A 15320-nucleotide genomic window follows, 5' to 3' on the forward strand; every position below is an offset into this window, starting at 1 on the left:
ACTGCAATTACCATATTTTCCCAGGAGATGAATTGGACAGGGCAAGTCCTTGATTTAGCCCACAAAGGAATGATAAATCACTCACTTACATGATCAGATAATTTCATGTCCTCCTAAGGATTCTAGAAATATGGAATAATAGTTCAAAGATGTCTTTCTAATAATGAAGTAAAGGTTGTGCTATAATAGAATCTGTCTTTTCTTTGACTTGGTCCTTCTTGACAATACGAGACGTATCCACTTTGGAATTACTTAATTATAACATGAACCTTTTACCCAAGTAAAGTCATTTTTTTTTAAACATATGCCTTATCCAATCACTTTTCAACTCCATGACATGTAAGATTCCCTAAAACAGTAATATAACAAATGGTGGAAAAGGGCATTAAATCTAAAGTATGTATTAACTACCGTATATACTCGAGTATAAGCCGAGCCGAGTATAAGCCGACCCCCCTAATTTTGCCACAAAAAACTGGGAAAACTTATTGACTCGAGTATAAGCCTAGGGTGGAAAATGCAGCAGCTACCGGTGAATTTCAAAAATAAAAATAGATTCTCCATGCCGTTCATTATGGCCCCATAGCTGTGCCATATAGTGCTCTGCACCGTTCATTATTGCCCCATAGATGTACCATAGAAAGCTGTGCCATATAGTGCTCTGCACCGTTCATTATTGCCCCATAGATGTACCATAGAAAGCTGTGCCATATAGTGCTCTGCACCGTTCATTATTGCCCCGTAGCTGTGCCATATAGTGCTCTGCACCATTCATTATTGCCCCATAGCTGTGCCATATAGTGCTCTGCACCGTTCATTCTTGCCCCATAGCTGTGCCATATAGTGCTCTGCACCGTTCATTCTTGCCCCATAGCTGTGCCATATAGTGCTCCATACCGTTCATTATGGCCCCATAGCTGTGCCATATAGTGCCCTGCACCATTCATTATTGCCCCATAGCTGTGCCATATAGTGCCCTGCACCATTCATTATTGCCCCATAGATGTACCATAGAAAGCTGTGCCATTGCTGCTGCTGCTGCAATAATAAAAAAATAAATGCCATACTCACCTCTCTTGCTTGCAGCTCCCGGCGTCCCGTCTCGGCGTCTCTCCACACTGACTGATCAGGCAGAGGGTGGCGCGCACACTATATGCGTCATCGCGCCCTCTGACCTGCACAGTCAGTGCAGAGAGACGCCAGGAAGATGGAGCGGCGCCCAGTGTGTGGAACATGGACAGGTGAATATGAAATACTTACCTGCTCCCGGCGCGGTCCCTGGCTCCTTCTCCCGGACAGCTGGTCTCCGGGTGCCGCAGCCTCTTCGTCTATCAGCGTTCACCGTTACCGCTCATTAGAGAAATGAATATGAGGCTCCACCCCTATGGGAGTGGAGTCCATATTAATTTCTCTAATGAGCGGTCCCACGTGACCGCTGAACAGGGGAAGAGCTGCGGCACCCAAAGACCGTGGGACTGCAGGGACAGCGCCAGGAGCCCCGGAAGCAGGTAAGTATGCCTCAGCGCCCTCTCCCCCTTACCCGCCGCCCCTGCCGCCAACTGGGAATTGAGTATAAGCTGAGAGGGGCACTTTCAGCCCAAAAATTTCTGAATCTCGGCTTATACTCGAGTATATACAGTACATATGCCATGCTTTCAATATATTCTATTTCTCTCTTTTATCAGACACCTAAAGCTGAATAAAAGCTGAAAAAAGCTGTATTTTTTAAAGAAATACTCTCAATCTATATATATAATTATTGTTTTGTCACATATTTTATGGTAAAAATGTTAGAGAGTGAAGAATAGCAGGACGACACATTTGTTTTGTATTTTAGGAAAAAAAATATATAGGCATTTTTTACATTTTAAAAAGTACAAAAGGAAAATGGACCAATGCAAATGTTTGGGCACCCTCCATGGTTAGTACCTAGAAGCACCCCCTTTTGCAAGTATCACAGCCTGTAAATGCTTTTTGTAGGCAGTCAAGAGTCTTTCAATTCTTGTTTGAGGGATTTCCTTTCATTCTTCTTTGGAAAATTATTCCAGTTCTGTGAGATTCCTTGGTCGTCTTGCATGATTTGGATGTCTAGCCACAGATTTTCAATGATGATCAGTTCCGGGGACTGTGAGGGCCATTGTAAAAGCTTCAGCTTGCGCCTTTTGAGGATGTCTATTGTGGATTCTGACATGTATGTAGGACCATTATCCATTTGTAGAAGCCATCCTTTTTTCAACTTGAGCTTTTTTACAAAATGGTATTATGTTTGCATCAAGAATTTGTTGAAATTTCATAGAAACCTTTCTTCCCTCTACCCATTAAATGCTCCCTGTGCCATTGGCTGGAACACAACCCCAAAGCATGATTGATCCACCCTTATGCTTAACTTTTGGCAAAATGTTCTTTTCCTCAAATTCCATGCCCTTTTCTCTCCACACATACCTTTGATCATTATGGCCAAAGAGTTAAAATAATTTAACCTCATCGGTCCTTGTTTAAATGTTTGCATACTTCTGCACTGAATTTTATGGTGAGGACTCAGGAGATTTTCTTCTGATGACTTCCATGAAGGCCATATTTGTGCAGAACAGAAAAGAATACACCATAACTCCAGAGTCTTCTAAATCTTTCTGAAGGTCTTTTCCAGTCAAGTGGGGGTTCTACTGTTCTTGTTAACTACAAATTCTTAATTACATTATGAACTGAGGAAAGAGCAACTTGAAAAAGCTTTGCTATCGCCTTATAGCCTTCTCCTTCATTGTGGGTCTCCACCATTTTCATTTTCAGGGTGCCATGGCTGATGTTTTTTTGGCACAAGGTTAGAGGAGGCTGGGTTTTTATAAAGATGCAAAATTTGTATCACCTGGGCTTTCCTAAGGATGATAGTGAACAAGCCATAACCCTAGCAAGCTAATTAAGGTCTGGAACCTTGGTCAAATCTCCAAGGGTGCCCAAACTTTTTCGTAGGCCCATTTTCCTTTTTGTAATTTTTAAAATGTAAAAAATGAAAATATACATATTTTTTCCTGAAATGTTAAACTTCTATTATAGATCCTTCATCTTCAACTAGTTTAACTGTTTAAAATAACAGCCATTTTGACCAATGATGTCCAAACTTATACACAACATTGTATGGTATTGCAATTTAGCCCTGTTCATTTCAATAGAGAAAAGCTGCAATACCAATTCAAGCGACTTAAGTGCAGGTATCTCACCAACACTTGGTGCAAGGAGGAAGGCAGACAGCTCATCGATAGTAATCAGAACCTGGAGGAACAACAACCTGAAAGGCACCAGATATGCTTAAAATACTTTTTTAATTTAATTTCCTCACATCCATGATTCACATTTCATGATTGACATTCATACTCAATGTTTCGGATATTGGCTCCTTCTTCAGTCTATTGTTGTCACCAAGGTGACCCATTGGATTTTTGGTCATTTGTGGTCTTTCTCAAAAGCAGACCTTTTAATCTCAAGATTCTAGAGAATTATAGGATCTGCTTTATGGAAAGACTACCGTGTGTCAGAGGCTGCAGACCGTCACTCTGCATCTGACTGCAGAAGGTCTGAGCAGTTTGCTTTGCAGACTTCTTCCTGATCCTTCTGACTCTAGGACCCAGTGGCAACCTTCTCCTGGCTCTAGTTGACACACCTGGACAGGGGTGTTTATAATTCCCAGCTTGCTCTTGGGAGTTGCCGGTGATATTTCTATTTCCCTGTTGAGGCTAGGAGCGATACAGTAGTCAGCAAAAGCTCTTTAGTGTTTGGAGGACATCTGTGTGACCCATCTGTCTTTAGTTATAGTGGGGATCAACCAGTGCACTCCTCTTCCTTCCCTAAGCAGGCCTTACTGCTATGGTCAAGCAGGGATTAGGTATCCTGGTCGGCGATAGGTGCAGACTCTATATAGGGATGTTTAGGGCAGACAGGGTAACATTAGATCTGCCTACGGGTCTCCACTCCCCTCTTCCCTAGTGTTGGTTTCCCTTACCCTTATCCCTTCGTGTTGCACTTAGTCTGTCCTACACTGTGCATGACACTATCTCTGACCCGGACTCCTCCGTATAGCAAAGTGGATCTCCTTAGAGGACAATGTCATGCCTGAAGAAGGATACAATACCAGAAATGTTGCTGCTCTTTATTATACCTCACTTAAAGCACTGGGAATCATGGATGTGAGAAAAAGTCAAATATAAAGTAATTGAAACATCTCCTTTGCCTTTTTTGTTTGGTTCCTCTAAGTTACAATACCAGAAAAAACCTGTGGACAGGTGTAGCCCTTTTTTTTGGATGAAAGCAGATAAAAATATGTTTTTTGAATCCTTGGCAACCTTATTAAAAGGAATAAGCTGCCAGGTTTTTGGTACCGCATCTAGAACCAGCATGATGTATGGGCAAAGACCTTGATTCCAGCAATGTGCCACTTTCTGGGCTGATTGCTACAGTTTTGATTGAAATCTGTATTATCTGTTGCAGACTACCAGATCTATGAATTCTAAATTTCGTGAAACCCTGCCCACACAACTGATTGACAGCTTCCTGTGCATAGGCAAAAAGCTGCCAATCGGTGATGGGGGTGTGGTTTGCCTACCTAGCAGCATGTTTACGAGTCCTCCAGTAATAATCTCCTGCTTAGAAAATAAAGATTCTATAAAAACTGCACTAAGCTGCTCAGTAAATGACAAATTAATGGAATCAGAGTCTCTGCACCTACATCAGGCTGCTCACAGATTAGGGAACAATAACCTGCTGACAGATTCCCTTTATCTATTATAGGTTGAAACTACTTTGGAAATGGTTATATTATGCATTTACAGCTGTTATACTGACTGATGTGTATCAATGGTTATAGACTACAGATACATTTGTGATATTAGACTCTGCAGCCATGTTACTCTAGATTGGATATCGATGCAGCAGTAGAGGGGACAGATAGAAAAGTGCATTGTATCATGACACAGAGATTTGTTCATACAAAACATGGTATGACTTTTCTAGCAAAGACTTTTTATCAAGATGCACAAATGGTTTTAGAAGGATTTGTCAGTTATTAATGTAGGGTCTATAAATCAGATTTGCCTGTAAACAAATGTTACATATCGTCACATTATATGGTGCTACCGGTTTTTATAACCCGCTTGGGTGAGATCCGGCATTGTAAACATATGGTCATGTTCCCTCTACTAGGCTATGACATAAAAGTCAAGATAAAAATCCAACCATTTGGCACTCCCAAACAATGAGGTTCCAAAATGTTATCCAAGAATGATCCAAAATAATTGCAATTTTATAAAAACCACAACGCATTTCGGCTGTGACCAGGTATTGGGGACACTTGAAGTAGGATGTTCATAGGTGAAATGCGTCAGAAAAATCTGAAGGCTGGTTACAGCTAATACATGTCGGAAACACCTGAAGAGGGCTGGCTACAGCTGAAACATGTCAGAAACACCTGAAGAGGACTGGCTACAGCTGAAACATGTCGCAAACATCTGAAGATGGCTGGCTACAGCTGAAACATGTCGGAAACACCTGAAGAGGGCTTGCTACAGCTGAAACATGTCGGAGACACCTGAAGAGGGCTGGCTACAGCTGAAACATGTCAGAGACACCTGAAGATGGCTAGTCACAGCTGAAACATGTCGGAAACACCTGAAGAGGGCTGGCTACAGCTGAAACATGTCGCAAACATTTGAAGATGGCTAGCTACAGCTGAAACATGTCAGAGACACCTGAAGAGGGCTGGCTACAGCTGAAACATGTCAGAGACACCTGAAGATGGCTAGTCACAGCTGAAACATGTCGGAAACACCTGAAGAGAGCTGGCTACAGCTGAAACATGTCGAAACATCTGAAGATGGCTAGTCACAGCTGAAACATGTAAGAAACACCTGAAGAGGGCTGACTACAGCTGAAACATGTCGGAAACATCTGAAGATGGCTAGTCACAGCTGAAACATGTCGGAAACACCTGAAGAGGGCTGGCTACAGCTGAAACATGTCGGAAACATCTGAAGATGGCTAGTCACAGCTCAAACATGTCGGAAACACCTGAAGAGGGCTGGCTACAGCTGAAACATGTCGGAAACATCTGAAGATGGCTAGTCACAGCTAAAACATGTTGGAGACACCTGAAGAGAGCTGGCTACAGCTGAAACATGTCGGAAACACCTGAAGAGGGCTGGCTACAGCTGAAACATGTCGCAAACATTTGAAGATGGCTAGCTACAGCTGAAACATGTCAGAGACACCTGAAGATGGCTAGTCACAGCTGAAACATGTCGAAACATCTGAAGATGGCTAGTCACAGCTGAAACATGTAAGAGACACCTGAAGAGGGCTGACTACAGCTGAAACATGTCGGAAACATCTGAAGATGGCTAGTCACAGTTGAAACATGTCGGAAACACCTGAAGAGGGCTGGCTACAGCTGAAACATGTCAGAAACATCTGAAGATGGCTAGTCACAGCTCAAACATGTCGGAAACACCTGAAGAGGGCTGGCTACAGCTGAAACATGTCGGAAACATCTGAAGATGGCTAGTCACAGCTGAAACATGTTGGAGACACCTGAAGAGAGCTGGCTACAGCTGAAACATGTCGAAACATCTGAAGATGGCTAGTCACAGCTGAAACATGTCAGAGACACCTGAAGAGGGCTGACTACAGCTGAAACATGTCGGAAACATCTGAAGATGGCTAGTCACAGCTGAAACATGTCGGAAACACCTGAAGAGGGCTGGCTACAGCTGAAACATGTCGGAAACATCTGAAGATTGCTAGTCACAGCTCAAACATGTCGGAGACACCGGAAGAGAGCTGGCTACAGTTGAAACATGTCAGAAACATCTGAAGATGGCTAGTCACAGCTGAAACATGTCAGAGACACAGGAAGAGGGCTGGCTACAGCTGAAACATGTCGGAAACATGTGAAGATAGCTAGTCACAGCTGAAACATGTCAGAGACACAGGAAGAGGGCTGGCTACAGCTGAAACATGTCGAAACATCTGAAGATGGCTAGTCACAGCTGAAACATGTCAGAGACACAGGAAGAGGGCTGGCTACAGCTGAAACATGTCGAAACATCTGAAGATGGCTAGTCACAGCTGAAACATGTCGGAGACACCTGAAGAGGGCTGGGTACAGCTGAAACATGTCGGAAACATCTGAAGATGGCTAGTCACAGCTGAAACATGTCGGAGACACTGGAAGAGGGCTGGCTACAGCTGAAACATGTCGGAAACATCTGAAGATGGCTAGTCACAGCTGAAACATGTCGGAGACACTGGAAGAGGGCTGCGTACAGCTGAAACATGTCGGAAACATCTGAAGATGGCCAGTCACAGCTGAAACATGTCAGAGACACCGGAAGTAGGCTGGTCACACCCAAAACGCATTGCAGCTTTAACGATTGTCTAGTTTTGATGAACATTTAGAACTTCATTGTTTGGAAGTTCCAAGCGCTTTTATTGTTTTATTGCCTTTATTCTTTATTATGGATTGCAATCTGCAACATCCCAATAGTATACCAGGTTGGCTACACCCTTACTTACAAGCATACGCAGATGTGCACCGATTCCACTACCTTTTCAGGTGACAGACTTCTTTCATTCTACTGCCATATTGATCACTTACTGCAGTTACTGCTCCCAGAAAATGTCTTGTTTCTGTCCTCTTCTGCAGGGAAAATCCATATTATACATATAATATAAAATTGCAAACATCATGTCTCATACCTCAACTACTCCTTGCTCTTCTTTCTTTTCTTTCTGATTCAGGATGGATCCTGTTACCCATGCTGGGCAGCAGATAGTGGTGTGTCCAGAAAGTAGAACAATAGAGCAAAGCATCCTTAACACATGTGTGCTATGTAATAAAGGGGCGTGTAGGTATCTGTATATCGATGCCATGCTTGAGAAAGGAGAAAGGCATCTTAGACGGCAATAGTCCTCAACATCGGAAATTTCTCTCACGGAAAATCCTGCAAATATCAATAAAAATATGCTATTTGCAACTGGGCAAGAAAATGGAGATACAAAATTGTTGCCGTAATTCTGAGCTATGTTGACATTGGACTTTTTATTATTTTCAGAAATAAATACTATGTAAAGTGTTTGCACAGAGGTTGAATTTCAAATAAATAAAATTCTTTATTTTCAATGTGCCTCCGTCTGGTCGCACCTAATTGTAATGCCAAAGCGTAGAATATGCTGGTCATAAAGGGGCAACTTGTTGCCGCTTACTGTATGATTAGCGTACTTGTCATGTGTCGTCAAGAAGTTAATGGCTAATACTAAGATTCCTTCCTATTTGTCCGATACGTATGGCAGTGATATTATGTAATTGATGTATATCTGCTTCTACCTAATGGAAGGAATGTCAAAGTCATTAGCCGTACACATCAGCAATTGTGTCTGAAATTGTCATTATTTTCTAAAAAGTAAAGCTTCGGCCTAAATCTATCATTTTCTTGACCTGTCTTTTCTGGAAAAGCTTGATGTAATTAGACCGTTGCTGATATCAATCACTCGGCTAATGGTTTCCCATTTGATCATCAATTACACTGAACATTTGAGACAATGATCACTCGGCCCCGTCTCTTACGCCACTTAGTCGCATTTCTGTCATTGCCACTAATGGAATTTTAAATCTTCTGTTAAAGCCACTACCTGTGGAGAACATTTTAAAATACCAATTAAGTAAAAGCTAATTATTGTAGTCCCTGTAGAAATGGCAACATCATTCCATGGTTATAGACTTCTTGATAAAATTCGACATTTTATATTTTCAAGGATTTTTTTTTATTTTCAGTGAAACTAGTTCTGAAAATTGTAAATGACTCCAATGACAAACATTTGTGTCCACATGTGAAGTTCTCAGGATATTCTTCCAGTCGAGTTTTTCTCATTGATACAATGCGGTTACGAATTTTGCCTCTTTAAAAAGAGTTGTCCAGGCTTGGGGCTCAATGTGACTGCAGACTTGTGAATTCAGATACTGATCACAGTGAAGATGTCAAGATTCTCCGATGCCAGTGCTGCGGTCAGACGGTCATGTGACCCCAAGGATGTGATTTGCATATTTCAAGCCACATTCCGACTAGACGTGTCTGGCCTCACTCAATTCATTTGTACTGAACGAGGTTACGAATGTCTATTGCATTTCCCCACCTCTATTCAAATAAATAGTCATGGATCTGCACTCTGTGTTATGACAATTTTGCCATTTTAGCGCTTTGGTGGCCATGTACTATATATGATGAGTTATATTATTTGATGTTGATGGACTTGTAATATTTTTTATTTGTCATTAGAAAAATGATCTTTCAGATTTTGTTTTCTCGAGATTTTTTTCATTACTGTATAATTGTTTTAAATTGTTTCTAAATGGCTAATCTCCCAAAATTTGAGGAAATTTGATTCACGTTAAACAAATTTGTCACTGGTCGTATCCGAAAAAAAATGTTATAAAAATATTCATACTCACCTGTTGTGAATTCTGTGGCAGAGCTCCCTCCTGTGGTCACAAGTGGTACTTCGGCTGATTCTCTCTGGGAGCTTCCGTTTGTGGAGGAAAGTGGTACTGCGGCTTCTGAGTTTCCTCCCTCAGGTGATCTGGTGAGGTCGTTAGGTGCTTCTCTACTTAACTCCACCTAATGCTTTGATCCTGGCTTCCTGTCAATGTTCCAGTGTTGGACTTGTTTTTCCCTGGATCATTCCTGTGGCCTGCTGCTCTGCATAGCTAAGTGCTTCTTTGCTATTTGTTTGCTATTTTTTCTGTCCAGCTTGTCTAATTGTTTTGCTGGAAGCTCTGGGACGCAAAGGGTGTACCTCCGTGCCGTTAGTTCGGTACGGAGGGTCTTTTTGCCCCCTTTGCGTGGTTTTCTTTAGGGTTTTGTGTAGACCGCAAAGTTATCTTTCCTATCCTCGCTCTGTTAAGAAAGTCGGGCCTCACTTTGCTGAATCTATTTCATCCCTACGTTTGTCTTTTCATCTTACTCACAGTCATTATATGTGGGGGGCTGCCTTTTCCTTTGGGGTATTTCTCTGAGGCTAGGTAGGCTTATTTTCTATCTTCAGGCTAGTTAGTTTCTCAGGCTGTGCCGAGTTGCATAGGCAGAGTTAGGCGCAATCCACGGCTGCCTCTAGTGTTGTTTGGAGAGGATTAGGGATTGCGGTCTGCAGAGTTCCCACGTCTCAGAGCTCGTTCTATGATTTTGGGTTATTGTCTGATCACTGTATGTGCTCTGACCGCTATGTCCATTGTGATACTGAATTGCCTATCACAACAGTACAGGAAGCCAAAAGTGCTAATGATTCTCAATAGAGGGAAAAAAGAAATTCTGAGACCATTTTTTTTTCTTTGCACTGTGTTTTGCCTTTTTTTTCCCCTAGACATTTGGGTGGTTCAGGACACAGGTGTAGCAATGGACATTAAAGGTCTGTCTTCATGTGTGGATCAGCTCACGGCAAGAGTTCAAAATATTCAAGATTTTGTGGTTCAGAATTCTTTGTTAGAACCGAGAATTCCTATTCCAGATTTGTTTTTTGGAGATAGAACTAATTTTCTGAGTTTCAAAAATAATTGTAAACTATTTCTGGCTTTGAAACCTCGCTCCTCTGGTGACACAGTTCAACAGGTTAGGATCGTCATTTCTTTTTTGCGTGGCGACCCTCAGGACTGGGCATTTTCTCTTGCGTCAGGAGATCCTGCATTAAGTAATATCGATGCGTTTTTCCTGGCGCTTGGATTGCTGTACGATGAGCCTAATTCAGTGGATCAGGCAGAAAAAAATTTGCTGGCTCTTTGTCAGGCTCAGGATGAGATAGAGGTATATTGTCAGAAATTTAGAAAGTGGTCCGTGCTCACTCAATGGAATGAATCTGCGCTGGCAGCTATATTCAGAAAGGGTCTCTCTGAAGCCCTTAAGGATGTCATGGTGGGATTTCCTATGCCTGCTGGTTTGAATGAGTCTATGTCTTTGGCCATTCAGATCGGTCGACGCTTGCGTGAGCGTAAATCTGTGCACCATTTGGCGATATTACCTGAGCTTAAACCTGAGTCTATGCAGTGCGATAGGACTTTGACCAGAGTTGAACGGCAAGAACACAGACGTCTGAATGGGCTGTGTTTCTACTGTGGTGATTCCACTCATGCTATCTCTGATTGTCCTAAGCGCACTAAGCGGTTCGCTAGGTCTGCCACCATTGGTACAGTACAGTCAAAATTTCTTCTGTCCGTTACCTTGATCTGCTCTTTGTCATCGTATTCTGTCATGGCGTTTGTGGATTCAGGTGCTGCCCTGAATTTGATGGACTTGGAATATGCTAAGCATTGTGGGTTTTTCTTGGAGTCCTTGCAGTGTCCTATTCCATTGAGAGGAATTGATGCTACGCCTTTGGCCAAGAATAAGCGTCAATACTGGACCCAGCTGACCATGTGCATGGCTCCTGCACATCAGGAGGTTATTCGCTTTCTGGTGTTGCATAATCTGCATGATGTGGTCGTGTTGGGGTTGCCATGGCTACAAGCCCATAATCCAGTATTGGATTGGAAATCCATGTCGGTGTCCAGCTGGGGTTGTCAGGGGGTACATGGTGATGTTCCATTTCTGTCAATTTCGTCATCCACCCCTTCTGAGGTTCCAGAGTTCTTGTCTGATTACCGGGATGTATTTGATGAGCCCAAGTCCGATACCCTACCTCCGCATAGGGATTGTGATTGTGCTATCAATTTGATTCCTGGTAGTAAATTCCCAAAAGGTCGACTGTTTAATTTATCCGTGCCTGAGCACGCCGCTATGCGCAGTTATGTGAAGGAATCCCTGGAGAAGTGGCATATTCGCCCGTTATCGTCGCCATTAGGAGCAGGGTTCTTTTTTGTAGCCAAGAAGGATGGTTCGCTGAGACCTTGTATAGATTACCGCCTTCTTAATAAGATCACGGCTAAATTTCAGTACCCCTTGCCATTGTTATCTGATTTGTTTGCTCGGATTAAGGGGGCTAGTTGGTTCACCAAGATAGATCTTCGTGGTGCGTATAATCTGGTGCGAATCAGGCGAGGCGATGAATGGAAAACTGCATTTAATACGCCCGAGGGTCATTTTGAGTATCTAGTGATGCCATTCGGACTTGCCAATGCTCCATCAGTGTTTCAGTCCTTTATGCATGACATCTTCCGAGAGTACCTGGATAAATTCCTGATTGTGTACTTGGATGACATTTTGATCTTCTCGGATGATTGGGAGTCTCATGTGAAGCAGGTCAGAACGGTTTTTCAGGTCCTGTGTGCTAATTCTTTGTTTGTGAAGGGATCAAAGTGTCTCTTTGGTGTGCAGAAGGTTTCATTTTTGGGGTTCATCTTTTCCCCTTCTACTATCGAGATGATCCTGTTAAGGTCCAAGCCATCCATGATTGGACTCAGCCGACATCTCTGAAAAGTCTGCAAAAGTTCCTGGGCTTTGCTAATTTTTATCGTCGCTTCATCTGCAATTTTTCTAGTATTGCCAAACCATTGACCGATTTGACCAAGAAGGGTGCTGATGTGGTCAATTGGTCTTCTGCTGCTGTGGAGGCTTTTCAGGAGTTGAAGCGTCGTTTTTCTTCTGCCCCTGTGTTGTGTCAACCAGATGTTTCTCTTCCGTTCCAGGTCGAGGTTGATCAGGGGCTGGCTGGCACTTTTCAGCCTGGGGGGCAATCACAAGGCAGTGGCCCTTCAGTTGCGGTGGCCCTCCTTTTTCCTGCTTACCTCTGGCCATTGCATTAAAGCAGCAGACATAACAGGCTTTAAAAAACATGCTGGTACCGAGATATGGAAACAGAACTGAGCTTGCTGCATAGATATGGGAGCAGAACTGAGCTTTCTCCAGAGATAAGGGAGCAGAACAGAGCTTACTACAGAGATATAGGAGCAGAACGGAGCTTACTACAGAGATATGGGAGCAGAACGGAGCTTACTACAGACATATGGGAGCAGAACAGAGCTTACCACGACATATGGGAGCAGAACAGAGCGTACAACAGAGATATGGGAGCAGAACGGAGCTTACTACAGAGATATGGGAGCAGACCGGAGCTTACTACAGACATATGGGAGCAGAACAGAGCTTACAACAGAGATATGGGAGCAGAACGGAGCTTACTACAGAGATATGGGAGCAGAACGGAGCTTACTATGAGATATGGGAGCAGAACAGAGCTTACTACAGACATATGGGAACAGAACGGAGCTTACTACAGAGCAGTGGCGTAACTACAAAAGCTATGGGCCCTGTTGCGAACTGTCAAATGGGGTCCCCCATGCCAAAATATATAGATGAATTAGAAATGGCGACACACGCAATTGTCATCTGCATTAGTAATACATGCACCATTACATAATTAGTTGTAGGCTGGGTTCACAAGAGTGAAGTTTACATTCTGTATACACACCACAACCTCCAGCCTCGCGGAGGGTATCCCTCCTGTAAACCCAGCCTGACGGGGTCAACCCCTTATAAATGGAAGTGTGCTCCTCTAAACCATGTAATCACTGCCAATCCTCCAACCGTAAGTGGTGAATTTCCAGATCTGGGAAATGGGAGCTCAATATTAGAACACGTCAACTTTAGTTCCCATCCCGCCTCAAGGAAGTATGGTAGACAGGTGTGATAAGACTATTAGAAAAACTACTGCCACACACACAGCAGTACATACTGGCAGAAGTGTGAGGGCATTAGTGCCCGTGTATGGACATGTTAGTGCCTCTTAGCTTCTGGCAATGTTTTACCTCAGCTCACATTTGGGCCATACCATTGTAAAACAGTTAGACACATTAACCCACTGACCCTACTATTCATAAGGAACTGCTGTCTACCCCTTAGTTGCCACTGTATATAGTCAGGGTGGGAATGTGGGCTACAGAACAACACAGGGCGATGACACTGCTACCTGAACCCTTCAGCTGCCCTACTATGTGCAGGGAATAAAACCAGTACAAAGTATGGCAGCCTCCCTGCAGAGCTGTCCAGGGCCGTACTGGAACAAAAAAGGAGCAATGCCACACAAACCCCACCAGCCCACAGACTATAACACTCCCCGACACCCGATCAGTGGATTTTCCTATACTGTGTTGTGTTCTTCAACGCTCCTCTTAAAGGCGTTATTGGAAGAGCTATGTTTGAATGCCGTCGCAGTGCGCACGATTGATCGCTTCTTTAGAGCGCCGGTTCTCGAGATCATGGGGGTCCCAGCGTTCGGACCCCAGCAACTACAAAGTTCTCGGGAAAGGGGATTACTTGGTATAATCCATTTAAATGTGTTTTCCAATATATATGTATATATATTTTATTTTCCCATAGTATTCCTGAAAATAATAAACCAATATTAACCCTCCCAAAGACCAATGTCGCCTATCCGAGAACAGGACAGGAGGAGTGGTGCTGTGCATTGTATATATACAGGACAGGAGAAGTGGTACTGTGCATTGTATATATACAGAACAGGAGAAGTGGTACTGTGCAGTGTGTATATACAGGAGGAGTGGTACTGTGCAGTGTATATATACAGGAGGAGTGGTACTGTGCATTGTATATATACAGGACAGGAGGAGTGGTACTGTGCATTGTATATATACAGGACAGGAGGAGTGGTACTGTGCAGTGTATATATACAGGACAGGAGAAGTGGTACTGTGCAGTGTATATATACAGGACAGGAGTAGTGGTACTGTGCATTGTATATATACAGGACAGGAGGAGTGGTACTGTGCAGTGTATATATACAGGACAGGAGGAGTGGTACTGTGCAGTGTATATATACAGGACAGGAGGAGTGGTACTGTGCAGTGTATATATACAGGACAGGAGAAGTGGTACTGTGCAGAGTATACAGTGGGGCAAAAAAGTATTTAGTCAGTCAGCAATAGTGCAAGTTCCACCACTTAAAAAGATGAGAGGCGTCTGTAATTTACATCATAGGTAGACCTCAACTATGGGAGACAAACTGAGAAAAAAAAATCCAGAAAATCACATTGTCTGTTTTTTTAACAATTTATTTGCATATTATGGTGGAAAATAAGTATTTGGTCAGAAACAAACAATCAAGATTTCTGGCTCTCACAGACCTGTAACTTCTTCTTTAAGAGTCTCCTCTTTCCTCCACTCATTACCTATAGTAATGGCACCTGTTTAAACTTGTTATCAGTATAAAAAGACACCTGTGCACACCCTCAAACAGTCTGACTCCAAACTCCACTATGGTGAAGACCAAAGAGCTGTCAAAGGACACCAGCAACAAAATTGTAGCCCTGCACCAGGCTGGGAAGACTGAATCTGCAA

This window comes from Ranitomeya imitator, chromosome 6 (assembly GCF_032444005.1).
Source record: "Ranitomeya imitator isolate aRanImi1 chromosome 6, aRanImi1.pri, whole genome shotgun sequence".
NCBI lineage: Eukaryota > Metazoa > Chordata > Amphibia > Anura > Dendrobatidae > Ranitomeya > Ranitomeya imitator.